Genomic DNA, 18,177 nt, shown 5'->3' with positions numbered 1-18,177 from the left:
GGTATTTTGGGGAACTCACTAAGCTCCGTGCTTACAGTGTTTGTGTTATGTGTTTCAGGTTTTCTCAGGATCACGGGACGACACCGGCTCGATTGTACACACCAGAGGAAGAGTTTGTTTTGAGGATCCTGGTTTATTAATTGAATGAACAAAATAGTCATGTATTGTAACTTAAACAAAAGAACGAGATTTTTATGAAAAGAAATAAAGAGATAAGTGATTTTAATTTTCAAAATTTTTTTTTGAAAATTTTGGTGTTACAAGTTGGTATCAGAGCCTTGGTTTGAGGGATTCAGATACACCTTCGGGTAAATCTGGACTCAAACTGAGGGAGCAAGAAAAGTTTTAAAAGAAATGATTTCCGAAAAGTGAATAAGAGTTCAAAGAGAAAACGAGAAAGAGCAGTGTGTACAATCAGCCAGAGCCCGAACGGTGATTTCCCAAAATACCCTTACATTTGTGTTATGAGATATTTATGATGCACTTTATGAGATATTATGCATGCTAGAGACAGGCTAGGTACTTCATATCTTAGGACTAGAGTGGCCTGATTTGTGATGCCTTAGCCTAGGAGTTGTTGTTATATGTGATGTGCTTTTGAGTATGAGTGAGAAATTTCAGTTGAAATCCTTTTAATGGATTTGAGTAGAGGATTAATCTAGGAGAGACGCCTAGATGAGAGTTATGGTGTTTATCGAAAGAATAGTTAGAACCCGCGAGGGCTAGAGTTGCAGAGTTCGGTGGTACTTTTGAGAATGAGCAGAGCAAGCGGAGTTACCACCCAGAGTAAGTTCTATGTATTCTTCGATGCCCGAATGCTGCTTGCTTCATGATTTGTGGAACTCTAGATGATGGGAGTCAACTACCAAATGAATATGACGATATTCAGGAGGTAGATGACTGGAATCATTAGGAGCTCTTCAGCAGCTGATGGCGGAGAAGTGGGAGGACCAAGGAAGAGACTAGGGAGTGACCTTATCCAGATGAGTACGCTGGCGGAGTAGAGCATTTCGCTGAGGAGCGAGCACGCGTGGCGGAATTAGTAAACGAGAAGGTTGAGCAACTACTTAAGAGCTCTGGATTGGTCCGTGTGGAAAGTATGGGTAGATGTGGCAGGTAGTATGGTCCCGTACTACCGAAAGCAGAGGACCCATACTCGATACAGGGGGTATTCTGAAGATTCTAAGTAGTAGATTGAGGAGTGATGTTATGGTTCGAGTACCATACATCGGAGCAGATTGAGGAGTGATGTTATGGTTCGAGTACCATACATCGGAGCAGATTGAGGAGTGATGTTATGGTTCGAGTACCATACATCGGAGCAGATTGAGGAGTGATGTTATGGTACGAGTACCATACATCGGAGCAGATTGAGGAGTGATGTTATGGTTCGAGTACCATACATCGGAGCAGATTGAGGAGTGATGTTATGGTTCGAGTACCATACATTGGAGCAGATTGAGGAGTGATGTTATGGTTCGAGTACCATACATCAGAGCAGATTGGGAAGTGATGTTATGGTTCGTGTACCATGCATTGTAGCAGATTGAGAAGAGACGTCAGGGGCTGAATACCATGGTTCTTAGCAAATGATGCTTGTGATTCTTCGGTTATCTGATCAGGATTGATTGGTGGAATTTGGACGCAATGGGTTTTAGGCATGAGGTCCATGATTGAGTCCGAAGAGGCATCCCTTGAGAGGGAGTTCGGGAGCATTTCAGAGTACCTTGGTAAGATGTCAAATGTAGTCGCAAGACTCAGGGATTGGTAGAGAAGGCATTTATGAGGGATTGCAGACTGAGCGAACAATCATCCGAAGGAGGAGATGTCACCTTCTGTGACTTGTTGGGTGTTATTTATGTTTCCAGTGGGAGTAGGAGAGGCGTGAGATTTCAGTTTTAGGTTTAGGAGTAAACCCTACGGGTTGACCTTGATGTTGATGTTTTCCACTAGAGCATCAGGCAACGTGTCTGCCACGAGGAAATAATCTACCATGAGCAGGTATTTAGTGGGGACTGAGATGGTCAAGGATCACATTACATTGAGTATAGTAGAGCGTGTGGTAGCGGTATCAACGGGTAATCAAGTCGAGTATATAGAGCGGTGGCTCTTCTGTCTATGATGGGTATTGAGCATAGAAGTGGAGTCCTTATTATCGTGATGATTCACGTGTTGGAACGGGGGTTGAGAAGTCAAAGATGAGGAGTATGATGATTTATTATTTCAGTCTAAGAGTCAGTGATAGTACTGGACAGTTGGGATGTTCAGTATTGGGAGGGTATGAGACTTCGAATGGATAGAGGCTTTCGGGATGAGAAGTTCCTGAGGATTTCTTCGGAGATTTAGGGTATTTGAGGTTTCTTGATCTCTGCATGGGGAGATCATTAGGCGTTGTGTGGCACCTTCCAAGCGTAGGTGCGATGTTTATGGAGGAAACCGTTTGTGGGGTAGAGTGTTGATGCGTCAATTGGTGATGGTTCAAACCCTAAGAAGAGGAGAACCGGGTATTTTTTAGGGAACCAGAGATTTGTGCAAGAGCGGTTAGGGGTTGGACACAGAAACCTGCGGCTCGAATTCATGGGATCAGGGTCATTGGTGATCAAGGAAAGGAAAAGGGTTTTGGAGGATCGTCAGCGTGTTCTGGAGCATTAGCGCTTTCTTTGTATTCCAATTGAGTGTTTGGATACACTGAAGTTGCGCATTGGGTAAAATGGAGAATTATTTATGGGGATCAGAGGAAATGTATTGCTGTATCTGTATGGTGCTGGGGGTAGGAGATCAATGGTTGAGGCAGGACATTGTGATGTTCTGTAGTGGTGTTCCGTGGTACCCGGGTATAATGTCCCGATTTCGGAGTTACTTAGAATCTTGAGTTTGAGACGACTAGTGGTGCATCATGTATCCACGGTTCTAGTGGGAGCCCTTCGAGTATTGGCATCAAGATGGATTATTTAAGAAAGTGGATCTCCGCAAAGGTAGGTATTTTGTTATGACGATTGCCGCCAGAGTCTGTGATGCATATTCGGGTCGAGTATGGGTAGCTACCTATGATACTCTGCGGAGCATGAGTTAGTGGATGTTGTGTGGTGTTGTGATACTGCGGGGAGCTGTATTACTCACTACTCAGAGGGTGTTGTGATACTACGGGGAGCCGTAGTACTCACTAGTCAGAGGGTGTTGTGATACTGCGGGGAGCCGTAGTACTCACTAGTCAGAGGGTGTTGTGATACTGCAGGGAGCCGTAGTACTCACTAGTCATTGAGAGGTCATCATGATGTTGCGGGGAGCCATAGTACTCACTAGACGGCAAGAGAGTGTGATGATGGGTGTTCTCCGATCAATGTATGATGCGGAAAAGTTTTGGGCTTAAGTAGCCCTAGTATTGAGTTTTGGAGCCCGGTGGTTGAACCAGGGGGCGAGACTGGGGTCTCCGTCTCTGTCGGGAGATTTGGCGAGATGCGCAAGGGATATGCGCAGCAGACGCCAGAGGTCAGAGTTGAGTCGATCCTCGGTTGGATTGTATTTTTCGCATAAGGAAAAGAGAATTTCGTGACTTGCGTGTCACTGGGCCGGGATAGTGGTCACGGGGAGGAAGTTAGTGAGATATTTTGGATCATGATATAGGTGACCTTTGGAGGCTCAATTGTGGAGTCAAAAGCTGAACTGGAGCTCAGTATCGTAGAGGGATATGAGAAAGGAACTAGAGCTTATCATGGTGATGTTTGAGGACACTCCAAAGCGAGCGAACGATTCTGACGCCCGAGGACGTGCTTCGGGTATGTGTATTAGATTTCGGAGGGAGTTGTGACACGTATTTACCCTTGGTTGAGTTTTTCCATATCAACAGCCATCATTCGAGCATCGATATGCCACCTTTTGAGCTGTTGTATGGGAGGAGGTTTCGGACTCCCATTTGCTGGGAAGAGGTAGGAAAACATGTGATGGGTAGTACAGAGATAGTGCTTCAAATGACAGAGCAGATACAGTAGGTCAGACAGAGGTTGTTGACCACTCAGAGTTGCCAGAGGAGTTATGCGGATAGGCGTCGGTCCGAACTTGAGTTTCAAGTCGGAGATTTTGTGCTCCTGAAGGTATCTCCTTGGAAAGGAGTGATTCGGTTCAGGAAGAGAGGCAAGCTAGGGCCCCGATATATTGGTCCGTTTAGAGTAATCGCGAGGGTGGGCAGGGTAGCATATCATTTGGAGCTGCCTGCGGAGTTGCGCCAGATTCACGACACCTTCCATGTGTCCTAGCTGAGAAAGTGTGTAGCCGATGAGTCGGCAGTGGTGCCACTGGAGGATATTCAGGTGGATGCGAGCCTGAATTATACCGAAAGGCCAATCGCGATTGTGGATCGAAGGATCATGGTTCTGAGGAACAAGGAGGTGCTCTTGGTTCTGGTTCAGTGGCCACATCGGAGGGGGTCCGAGCTGACTTGGGAGACAGAGTCAGAAATGCGGAAGCAACATCCGGAGTTGTTTTCAGTATGAGACTTCGAGGGCGAAGTCCGGTTCTAGTGGGGGAGAATTGTAACATCCCAAGGTTCAGGTGCAGCTATTCAACCCCCTTCTGTTCTCTTGTGGTCAAGTTTAGCCCTTTATTGGAAAATGTGGCAAATGAGTACACTGGGCGTACTCATGTGCTTAATTTGGACGCGGAGTCGCCAAGGTACGCTGGGCGTACCCAGAGTTACTCCGGGCGTACCCGGCCTAGGTTCAAAACCCTAATCTGGCTTGTGCACTATTTAAAGGGTGCTAAGGCTCATTTCTCAGCCTCCATATCAGTGAGTGAAACCCTAAAAGAGAGCCTCCCATCGTTCTTGGTGTGTGTGAGTGTTGTTGGAGCTATTTGTGCATTAGTGGCTTAGTGAAGAAAAAGGAAAGGAGCTTTTGGAGGCTAAAGCTTGAAGTGCAAGCTTGGATCTGAGATCTACAAAGAAAGGGGCTACACTTAGAGGTATAAAGTTCAAAACTTTCCTATCCTTTTTGGTTTATTGTTTCATGTGTCATTTCTAGGGCTAAAAACCCCAAAGGTGGAGACTTTATGAGTGTAAGGTGCTCCATGGTCTGAGATCTGTCCCTTTTCAGTGGTATTAGTAGTTTAGATCCATAAAGTTTCCATCTTGGATGTTGGTATGAGATCATGCTTGAGTAATAAGCCTTCTAGAGTTAGAGAATGGAATATTATGGGAGTTGGTGACTTATTCAGCCATGCAAAGGCTTAAAGTCATCAACTTTGTGGATTAAGAGGCTTAGAAGTGGTCAGATCTAGAAGTTGGACGTGGGTCTTAACTGTTTAAGACCTCAAGAGCTAAAGGGATGAAACAGGGGAGTACGCCGGGCGTAATCCCAATACGCACCACGTACTGGGTGGCATTCCCCGATTCTGAGAGGCAGCCAGGTACGCTCAGCGTACACATCTGGTAGGCACAGCGTAACCCGGAAAGTTGACTTTTGGTTGAACTTTAGGGTATGGTCTATAGTAGGGCCTTTTGAGTTATGAGAGGGGTAAAATGGTCTTTTACCTTTCTGAGAGTGTCATAAGAGGACATAGTCTAGCCTTTGAGAGTTATATTAAATAAGGTACTTATTTCATGTGATTAGGCGGAGGCTAGACCAGAGTTTTACCGAGTCAGAGATTCACCGAGCTACCAGAGGTGAGTCTTCTCACTATACTTTACCTAGAGTGGTAACAGAGTTACGTGTTAGAGATATTTTATGCTATCTATGTGAAGTGTGGCACTGCATTATTTCTATGTGATTTATGCTGTGTGTATATCAGAGTTAGGACCGGAAGGTCCATAGAGCTAGGACCAGAGGGTCCGCAGAGTTAAGGCCCAAGGGCCCACAGAGTTATAGCCTCGAGTGGCTAATATGTGCTATATGTGGTATTTTTAGAATTACGTGCCAGTGTATTTGTATGCTATTTATGTATTGAGATTTATTGTGATATGTGATATGCACGATTCATAGTTATCAGAGTTAGGGCCTTTGGGTCCATAGAGTCAGGGCCAGAGGGCCCACAGAGAGTTGGGACTAGAGGGTCCCACTGAGACACACGGACCAGAGGGTCAACAGAGATTATAGCCCTGAGTGGCTAATAGAGTGGTATTTTTGGGAACTCACTAAGCTCCGTGTTTACAGTGTTTGTGTTATGTGTTTCAGGTTTTCTCAGGATCACAGGACGGCACCGGCTCGATTGTACACACCAGAGGAAGCATTTGTTTTGAGGATCCTGGTTTATTAATTGAATGAACAAAATAGTGATGTATTGTAACTTAAACAAAAGAACGAGATTTTTATGAAAAGTGATAAAGAGATAAGCGATTTTAATTTTCAAACATTTTTTTTGAAAATTTCGGTGTTACAGGGAGACTGTTGGATTAGTTTCTAAGTCAATAACTATATTTGGTATGTACTTGACCCGGTTTAGCATGGTCCATTTGGGTTGCGCTTCACCGGGACAATTTGGACTTTTGAGAAGAGGATAATTATGATTTATTAATATATTATAAGTTATAATATATTAATATGAAATCATATTATTTAATTAGTATTGATCAAGAATTAATTTGGAATTAATTTTGTGATCAAAAGAGACTAATTAAATATATAGGGATTGATTGTGTAAACCATTCATTCTTATAATGTTGGCTAATGATTTTTGATTCCTTATTTTGGGCTTAACCCATGTGGTGACCCATGGATACTCCATGGAGGTTAAAACCCATGGATCATGAGGAATGTGGAAAGTCATGCACATTAGGGTTTACATGGTGTAACCCTAATGTAACCACACTATATAAGAAGCCCTTTGGTTCAGGAAATTGGCACCTAGAGTCTTTGCAAGAGTATGGCCGATTTTTGTGAGCTAAATAGTCCTCTTCCAAGTTTCCAAGTGTTAGTGGTGATTTGTGATTCCACTTGAGGCATTCACACTATTAGTGCTAGGCTCTTAAAGCTCCAAGCAACAAGCTACAAGAAAAGGTATGTTATCTAACTTGTTTTATTACCCAAGTATCAAAGTTTTGTATGCTAGTTAGGGTAATACCTTGGAAATTGAAAGTTTGCATGTATAATAGAGAAAACATAGATCCAAGTTATTTAGGGTTGCATGTACACCTTAGGAGTGTTATAATGCTCAAAACCCTTCAGGTTTCTGCATGGACTCGGTGAGTCAGTGAGACGACTCGACGAGTCAGTTAGGGTTTTTCCGACTTTTGGATACACATGGACTCAGCGAGTTGTCTGGAAACTCGGTGAGTTAACTAGGGGTTTCACGGTTTCTTGAGTTCTGTATGGACTCGACGAGTCAGTGAACTGCACTCAACAAGTTGGGTCAACATGGACTGTTGACCTTGACCGTTCACTTTAACTTTGACCAAGGGTTGACCTTTTTGACTGTTGAGGGTATTTTAGTAAATTGGGAATTTATAGAAGTGGTCCTATGATGAATATAGGTGGTGGAGTTCGTGGTTGTGATTCAAGAGCTTGACCTTAGCACTACAGTTTGACATTTGTGAGGTGAGTTCTTCTCACTCTATCAACATGGTCTACGACACCAATGTCGGCCCTTTTGGATTTGTATCCAGGTTTATTGCATGATATGTTTATTGATTTGTATCCTAGTAGTTAGGATGGTGATATTCTTAGTGACCTAGTAGGTCAGTTTCCTGGTATATACGATAATGTAATGTTAGTGAACGGTTAGGTTGGTATCCTGCTTATAAGATGTTGCTATGATTTGTGATTTGTTGGATCAGTATGACTGTGATATATGCTAGCATATGATATTTATGTGCACATGTTTGTTTGATTCGGGGTAGGTTGGGTTGAGGCAGTCCTACTTTGTGTTGAAGGCCAACATACCTAGGGCAGACCGGATAGACTACAGTCCCGGGAGGGCGTACTAGTCAGGCCGAAGGACCGGCAAGTGGTCCGAATAGGTTGAAGGCCCTGCGAGGTGGTCCATTCAGGTTGAAGGCTCATTATGCATGCTATTTTTTATATGATATGATTATGATTGTATGGTGCTGGTATTTTTGGGGAACTCACTAAGCTTCAGGCTTATAGTTGTTGATTTTGTTTCAGGTACTACTAATGATCGCGGGAAGGTGTGATCCTACACCTCCTTATGTTTTATGATTTGATTCTAGGATACTCGGGCACTATACTATTTTGAAAACAAGTTTTGTAATAATTATTGGTTTTGAAATGTTTTAAAAAGTTTAAATTTGGCATGATATTTTATGGATGTTACATCTTCGCCCTACCCTCACTCTCTCAAGAGTGGCTAATCCTTCCTCACGCCGACCCACTACGAACCGCGCCCATCCAGGGAAACCACTGCTACCTCATACAATAATGCGACTGCCTGGCTGACCCCATATGACTCACCATACCACTAGTTGCCACACGACTCTCCAAATGTGTCAGGCGACTATCACATGAACACAGTTACATGCCCCACAGTTTAAACAATCTTAGGCTAAAAGATTCAATCCCATGAATGTTGGACTCAGACAAGAGCTGCGAAGCAGGACCAAACCTCTTAGCCTAAGACCCTTTAAACCATGTAGCATGTGACTTAGTGTATCCACTCAATAGCCAGTTCACACGCGAAAAAGTCACACAACAACCAAACAAGGGAACTCTATAGGAACTAAGGCATCATATACTTAGGAAATTCTATCATGCAATTCCTAAAGATCCCTAGCCTATTACTAGCATGCTATTCTAACATATCACAATATCAAACAACAGTATGGTATTTTGGGGTCTACTTACTAGCTCCGGCTGATCGTACACATCGCATCCTCCTTAAGTATTTTGAAAACCATTTGAAAATCTTTTTCCTTAGTTTGAGACTGGATTCACACGAGTGTTCCTCCAATTCACTCTAACCAAGGCTTTGATACCAACTTGTAACATCAGTAAAAATTCATAAAATTCAAACTTTTCAAAACAACCCTTTTTATAAAGAAGTATTTACAAAATCCTTGTTTCCAAAACATTACTTTAAAACTCAGAGTAGCTTTTAACATAGTTTTCAAAACATTCACATTATCAGAGTTTCCCAGAAATCATAAATCCAAAACGCGAGGATGTGTACGGTCACGCCTTCACCTTGACACGATCCACAGAAGCACCTGAAACATAAACCAAAACAGTAAGCACAAAGCTTAATGAGTTCCCCCTAAATACCAACACACGAACAATAGCACATATACAAAACAACATACTATGGGTCCAATCAACCATCGGGTTGGAATACCCCAGTCCCTCAACCATCTGGTTGGAATGCCAACATACTATGGGTCCAATCAACCATCGGGTTGGAATAACCCAAGCCCTCAACCTTCGGGTTGGAATGCCAACATACTATGAGTCCAATCAACCATCAGATTGGAATACCCTAGGCACTCAACCATTGGGTTAGAATACCCAGGCCCTCAACCATTGGGTTGGAATGCCAACATACTATGGGTCCAATCAACCATCGGGTTGGAATACCCTCGGACCTCAACCTGTTGGATTAGTGTCTAAGTCCATAACTATAATTGGTATGTACTTGACCCAATTTGACATGGTCCATTTTGGATTGCATGGCATCGGAACAATTTGATAGACAAAATGAGAAAAAGGATACTAGTGATTTATATTAATATATTATAAGTTCTAATATATTAATATGAAATCATATTATTTAATTAGTATTGATCAAGAATTAATTTATAATTAATTCTAGTGATAAAAAAGGAACTAATTAAATATCGACTCTTATATAAATGGTGGGCCAAGTTCATTTAGGTTGGGCTAAGCTTCCATGGATAGTCCATGGAGTGTTTAGCCCATGGATTCTATGGAAATGAAAGGTCATGGGTATTAGGGTTTACATGAACGTAACCCTAACCCTCCACACTATATAAAGAGGGCTATGGTTCATAAAATGGGTGCTAGTCACTAGAGTGTGTATACACAAAGAGGGCAAATCGATTTCATGAGTATGAACCTAAGTATCCTTATTCTCTAGTTATTCCAATTGTTGGTGGTGTTGTGTGAACCATTTGAGGTGTCACACTTGAGGCACTAGGCTCTTCAGCTCCATGGAATCAAGCTACAATACAAAAGGTATGTTACTCTAACTAGTATCTTATTTGGTATATGAGAATGCATGCTAGTTATAGGTTTAAATCCTTGGAAACCGTTTGCATGTATAATTAGGAAAACATAAATCCAAGGTATTTAGGGTTGTATGTGAACCATAGGATGTCGTAGTATACTAAAACCCTGCAGTGGTATCAAAGCCAAGGCTTGTTTTCAAGTTATACTTGTTGAAATAGCTTAAAAATCAAAAATTCTGGCTTTCTGGGCACTGTACTCGCCGAGTCCACTGATGGACTCGCCGAGTCCATGAAGAAATTCATGCTACTCGTCGAGTAGGTTCATACACTCGTCGAGTAGGAGCCCCTGACAACATATTTTCAACTTTTAAGGCTAGAATTGGACTAAAGTCATTACCCTAAGCTGTTTTTGAACCTATAAACTTGTTTTAGATGTGGTAATGTTCATTCTAATCCAATTCAAAAGATAACTATCAATAGATTCATGTTTTGTATTAGTTTAATGATTAGGCTAATTACATGAAAATTGTTTGATACGAATTATCTTGTTCTTATGAGTTTGCTTAGATTAATAGAAAAGTTATGTGGTAATGTGTTTTTAATCCAAATTGATCTAAAAGTTATTCATAAAATGTCTTATTGTAACTTGTCCTCAATTTATATGAAAAGTCACATTTATGATTCTTAAAACTCATAAGATTTTCATAAGTTATGAAAATGAAAAGTCTTATTTTTAAATGTTTTAAAGTCTTCCATAACTTGTCCTCAAGTTATGGAACTTGAAGAGTTTTTCATTAAAACTACTTTAAACACATAAGTTATGGAATTGAAAAGTTTTTGAATAGTTCAAAACTTGCCCTTAAGTTTTGAAAGTTATAAAGTTTCCCCTCATGAATACTTTAATTCCAAGTTAAACCCTTAGAATTATAAAAGTTAAAATTCAACCCTTATACTTAATAGTATTATAAGTTAATAATATATATATATATATATATATATATATATATATATATATATATATATATATATATATATATAAGAACAAAGTCAGTATTACCGTTAGTAGGCCTAATTCACGAAGCTAGTATATAAGGGGTATAAAGTTACTGCCTATAAAATGGCAGTTTAATGGGTGTCCACTCTCACCCATCGCTTCCTTGACTGGTGGAGGGTCGTTAGCCGAACGGGTAGGACAAGGACTATAATTCTCTCTTCATTATAAGTATAATGATAAATATAAAGTAACTAAACCTTTTATAAATTCCCAATCTTAGTTACTTTAGGAAAATGTGAATTTGGTGCTAACCCATGAAATTACACTTTGCACTTTGCTTAAATCGTTAGTGGAGCGTGTGTGGTTAACCGACAAACTAACCTGGATTTAACAGGGTAGGCAAAGGGTAACTTAATGTTTATCATATGATCGGTGGAGTGTGTGTGATTAACCGGCACATCAATTAAATGATAAATATTAAGGGTACCTGTAACATACACGTTCTGGAATTGTGTATTGTTATTATTAAAAGTGAATAAAATTGAGTGTTGAGTTCTAACAACTAGTTTTTTTTACTAGAAATGAAGTAAAACTATGTTTAGAATCACTCATAAAATATTGGAAGTCTTATGAGATTCCAATTAAAAGACAAATAGTGAAATATAGGGAAAATATAAAATTTGAAATAAGTAACATTTTATTATTTAAAGTTGTATATAACCTCGTTAGAAACACGTAGGCGAAAACCTCGTCAAAATCCGAGTTATAACGAAGAAGTTATGACCAATCGAAGATTCGCGACAAAACTGGCACGGTGCCGAATGACGTAAAAAGTGAGTTTTTGATAAACTACTTTTTAGCCTTAGTAATCTAAATGAAAGTTGTAGTATTCGTTAAACCGAGAAGTTCAATAAAAAGAACGCCAAAATCTGACTTCGTATGAGGAAGTTATGATTTTTCGAAGTTTCAGCTTAGCAGTAGACAGCTAAAAACTCGAATTTTAGATCGAGTGATTTTTAGCCGACATAACCTAAACGAAAATTGAAGTTCTCGTCATTTGTAGTACAACGGTAAAAAGTCTGACGAAAACGGATATCGGATAAAGAAGTTATGAATTTTTAACGAATTATCATGTCCCGGTCTGTTAAAAATAATAATATAAAAATTAAAGTCAAAATTAGCCGACGAAGTCTAAACGAAAGTTGTAGGGCATAATTTTAGCTACGCGTGCATATAAAGAACGTCAAAAATAGAGCTCGTATGCAAAAGTTATGGATTTTACAAGATTTGGCACATTTTTATTTAATTTTCGCATGAATAGTGATGATCCACGTGGCAATTTCTGATTGGACCGCAACCTCGCTGGCACCTTTTGATTGGTCTGGATCTCGCCCCGTGTCCGCCTTGTGTCCGAAGCAGCTTAGTCATCCGAGCAGCTGGTAACGCGTGTCGCAACCCCCTCGCACCGAAGGCTCAGCGAATCCGAGACCGCCACCTGCCTTCCCGTGTTGACCTGCGAAGCGAGCCACCTGGAGGCTCGCATGCGAGCCACGTCCAAGCCACACAGCAGCCTCGTGCCCCTCGCTGCTGATGCCACCGAGCTGCTTCGCTGCCTGGTTCCTTCTTAGCCGACTTCGGTCTCGCACCCTATAAATAAGGGGGTTGCGAGATCTTCCGACTAGAATCCCAAATTTGGCATTTTTGGCCCCTTTTTCAATATTTTCACTATTTTAAATTACCCCGAAGCACCGGTAACATTTTTAAATCCCGGAATACCCCTCGCTGCTGATGCCACCGAGCTGCTTCGCTGCCTGGTTCCTTCTTAGCCGACTTCGGTCTCGCACCCTATAAATAAGGGGGTTGCGAGATCTTCCGACTAGAATCCCAAATTTGGCATTTTTGGCCCCTTTTTCAATATTTTCACTATTTTAAATTACCCCGAAGCACCGGTAACATTTTTAAAGCCCGGAATACGCCTCGAAGTGCCCGGAGAGCCCGAGAAATTATTCTTTTCGGTTTGAAGCTCTGACCATGTAGAGCATGACTCCGTAAGAGAATGAACTCTATTCTATGGTATTGGCAAATGGTTAGACAGGGCTATAAGCCTGAAATCTACCAAAATGTTAATCAGAAGTTTTATGTCTTCTGTTCCATTTGGGCCAAAGCTTTATTAATGCATATCAAGTATTGAAATCGTTATGTCTCATTGATCGTAAATCTTTGAATCAAATCTTGAGTTGATATTGAAAGCCTGACATATGATATGCATATGCTATTGTTGTTCTTGTTCCCTTTTGCTTCTGTCATATTGGTATATATAAGCCATAAGATTATATTGTATCTATTTATTGAATTCACTAAGCGTTATCGCTTATCCCTCTCAATGTTTAACAATTGCAAGTGATGAGTATCCAATTTAGTTTTATACTGCTGAAAGATTTAGAATAGTTAATATTATTTCTCAGTATTCTAATGTTCAAGTATGTATATGAATAATAGATTCCTGGGTAGATATGAAATGTAATAAAACTTAGTCGGTTTGTATCCAATCCTTTGTAATCACTTTATCAATATAAAATATTGTTTTATAAATATGCATGTAGCATGTTTTGAGGAAGTAGCTTAAGAATAATGTTGGAATAGTATGAAAGTTTGGGTCTTTCATAAATACGAAAGTTGGGGTCTTTCAGTACCAAGTATATTTGCATGGTTATTTACACCTTGTTTTGTGATATTCGGCATCCTAGTCACAAAACTTGAGAGGTCACAATCGAGATTGAAACATGCCATTGAAAAGTTCAATGAATCTCAAAAGATCTAGGAGTTTCAAATCCAATTAAAACCTAATAAATTATTCCGTTTTTCATGGTGGAAATTGGTGAATCATCATTCGCCTACCTTCAAATATTTTATATCTTGGATTACGACATCCCTCTTCCAATATATAAAATATTGTGTTGGGTCCTAGCCTTAATATTTCATATTGGGTGTTCTATTAAGGACTTAAGTCAACTAACTTGAATTTCTTCCATTATAGATGTCTAGTTCAGACATCTACGATCTTCCCAAACATCATGGAAATCATACTCCACCTCCTCCAATTATTCTCCCTAACCCACAAGTTCAAGGTCACTCAAGCCCTATTGGCAAGCAAGGTCTATGTGTACTCACATCTTGGAGATGAAGTCACATATTGACAATCCGGGAGAGTTGGGTGTCAAAGTCTTGAGAAAGTTGGTTGTTGACTAGGTTCTTCAATCACTTTCTAAGTCACATAGTGAGTTTCCTTTGGGACTACTATGTAACAGACTATGACATGACCCTTAATTATCTTATCTATTTGCTTGGTGCTGCTGAATCAGCAATGATTTGGAGCACTGGTAAAGTAAATTTGATTGGAAGATCGACTTCTCAAACTTCCATGGACATTGACAATGGTGACACTGGAAATTCAGAAAGTTTTCTCTTCCTAATGGAAAGGGATCGACCATAGTCAACTCGGTTGACCAAATGGTAAAGAGATAGGCTAAGTCTGAGATTATCTTGTGTACCATTTCCAGAGAGTCCAAATGTTTCTATTGCCAAAGGAAGGGGCATTGGTTGCGAAGCTGCCCTAGCTACCTAAAAGATCTGAGAGAAGGTCAAGTCAAAAAATTTGACTCTGCTTCAGATAAGTCCACTATCTAATTCTGTTAAGTTCCTAATTGATGATTCTTAATACAAAATGTGACTCGGTTACATTTTGATGTTTGGCAGGATCAAGCAAAAGGAAGGAAACTTAAAGGAAGAGTATGTTGAATCTGATCATGAAGATGGATTTCAATTGCATGGTTCGAAGATCGGATTCTTGAGCTACTACTTAGGAGTTATGATAAATTGCTAGAAAATATGTAATAGCATAGTTTTCATTTAAAGTTGCATTGTAAGGAAAAAGTTTTTTTCAGCATTTATAAATAAATAAAATTTTGTTTTACTTATTTTATATATCCTTGCAATGGCATTTATGAAAAATTGATGTGTGTATATTTCTAGCAATAATGGAAATATGAATTTGATTCTTTCATTTGTGGTAGTGTCTAAATTTACCAAATAAGGAAAGATTCTCTTCACCCAAGTTTTCAATTGGACCGAAACTTGGAATCATGCAATTTGTATGATGAATGAGAATTTTCATCTTTGGAAAATTAAGACTAACTCCTTGTTCACATGTATATGTGAGTCAAGTGAAAGACTAAGGGATCGAGTATACATTCTTGTGCACTGATCAAGTCCACCACAAAAGATCGATAAGACTATTCGTCATGATTTACTAAAGTTTAGTAGATATGGTTATACTTACAAGTTTAAGTATAATTCTGAAACATTGGAAAAGTATCGATGTATGGCAGAATGAATGAGAAGAATCAAATTTGGAAGAAAGATAAAAGTTTCTCAAATCTGAAAAGATGGGAGAGTACTTTAGTATCATGTTTTGTCATCATCTTAATGATTGTGATACCATATCACAATTCATCCTCTAAGGACATCTTAGTACATTCTTATGGCTAAGAAGAGGAGTCATGAATTGTCGAAGTGGTTAAATCAAGAAGATGATTCATACTTCGTTCCAAAACAAGTCTTAGAGTCATACTCCAAGATTGTAATTTGAGTGACATATCTTAAACAAGGTTTATTAACACTTGTCAAATGTAAGAGTAAAATGTGTTCTACTCTTGTACATCTGAAATTGGTAAGCTGTGATGTTTTGTATAAAACAAAGACCAACTAAGGCCAATTGTGTGAAGTGTTTGTCTTGATAAGAATCCATACTATATCTTTAATATATTTGTTTGTCAAGGAATGGGTCTTGGCAAGAGAGTCTTATATGTCAAGAGGACAGTGGGAGTCTAAAAGATCTTGAAAGAATTTCAGGATCTAATCAAGAATAAAACATGTAGTTTATCACTAGCACACGACTTGAGGTTTATAACCTATCGTGTTGACATATTCCTATTTCTGTGCCCATTCCAGTTAAAGTTGGCTTTGCATATGAGTTCTGAGAGTTCTCAATTGGTTGCATAACAACTTGGAAGCAATGACAGACCCTTGTGCTGCCAGGTGGCAAGAAGTTAAAACTACACAAGTTCAGTCCATATAAGTTTGGATTTGTCACTAACCTTATCTTGTGATTATGGTTTTAACAAAATCCACATGGATAGGAACATGTACACCATAAAATCTAAGTGTCATAAGGTTTCTCTCCGATTCATGAAAAATGATGGTGAGGAAACGCTTTCACTAAGTGGTTTTAAGTAGATAACAATTGTGATATTTGCATTCTCAAAGTCGTTAGTGGAGCGTGTGTGGTTAACCAACACACTAACATGGACTTGTGAGGAATTGCAAAGGTCTAAACAACTGAGACTATGATTGCGACATCCCTTTTCATTGTTCTGAAATTGTTTAGACACACATGTGTGCTAACTAAGGAAAGGTGTATGATTTTGATAAAGTTTTATCAAAGCATTTCGTATCAGAAGTCTGAACTTTGGTAAGAAAGTCAATAAATTATTGATTTCTAGAAGTCCAGCTGATTTCAGAGTACATGTAAAAGATATTGGGAGCATAAGTGTTATGCTAATAATCAACATGTTAGTAGGAGCATGATAATTATGATAAGTGTTGCAAGTTAGTAATATTAATTATAGAAAACAAAAGTTTCAATTTGGAAGAATTGTTTTGCTATAATTAAAGGAGATGAAATTATACTTTATTTCAATTCTAAAAGCTTAGATTGAGATTTTAATCATCTTTAGTTAAGGATATATATATATATATATATATATATATATATATATATATATATATATATATATATATATATATAATATATGAATTTTATGTTGGAATTGCTCAACTTAAGGAAATTCTATATATATTGCGTTCTCAAAATTCGATTATGATTACAACATCCCTATTTATAGTCGAATTATGAAAACATGGAAAATAAAAATATTATAGCAAAAGACTGGTATAGAATCATGGCTTTATGTGAGATATAATGAATCGTGTCCCATATGCTTCGGGTATATGATCCATTGCATGTGCTATAATATTTATCATTTCTAAATTTTCCATACACCTGGGGGAATTAGGAGGGGAAAAGGTCGAGAATTGGATATGACTAAAATGATTAAGCAATTGTCAAGGACAATCTAAGGTTTACCACATATTGGTTGCTTGTGGACAGTTGGAAGTATAGTGTTAAGTTTTGAAGGACCATATTGACATATTCTGAAAAGAGGCAACTCTTGCTCAGAAGTGATAGTCAAAATGGGAATATGGAGATGTCTCCATAGGTGGAAGTTATTCAATCTGTGTAAGATTAGAAAAAAACTTAATGCAAGAAGGATTTTTAAAGCAATGTACTTTGAATATGAAACTTCGTTTCCATGGAGTCGATCTCCATTGGAATACTCAGTAATGTTTGTTGACAAGTCTTTGTGACTTTGTGTATAATCATTACAAAGGATCAGTGCATACAAGTTTAAAATCTAACAGATTTCGGTAAATGGCAGGAATTTGGAATTCTTGCATTTGCGGTAAGGATTTGGGATTGTGAAATGAGAATCATTGAAATTATGCTCAATCAAGCTATTCCACAAAGTAAAGATCATAGACAAACATAGTGTGCGTACTTGGTGTATGACATGACTAGTGTTTAGAAAACATAGTGTACATGCTTGGAGCATGGGACGACTACTGTTTTAATTCAAGTATTAAGTTGATAAATTTGAAACATTATACAATGAATAATGTGTAATCAATATGGTGATAAATAAAAGGTGTTATATTTATATTCATAAGTTCTAAGACCATATTGGATTCGATTATTCTTGTGTTTCACTTTGCATGATTTGACTTCCCGAATAACTAGGTCATTCTTCTTGAATGACTAAGTTATTCAAACCATCCACAGTCAATAATACGTTGGCAGTAGGTATTAAGTCAAGACTGTCATGAAGTTGGTTTGTAGATGTCTAAGGTATTGGACATAGCAAGAGTTGCTACAACATTCATG

Source organism: Lactuca sativa, chromosome 5 (assembly GCF_002870075.4).
Source record: "Lactuca sativa cultivar Salinas chromosome 5, Lsat_Salinas_v11, whole genome shotgun sequence".
Lineage (NCBI taxonomy): Eukaryota > Viridiplantae > Streptophyta > Magnoliopsida > Asterales > Asteraceae > Lactuca > Lactuca sativa.
This window is presented reverse-complemented; position numbering follows the sequence as displayed.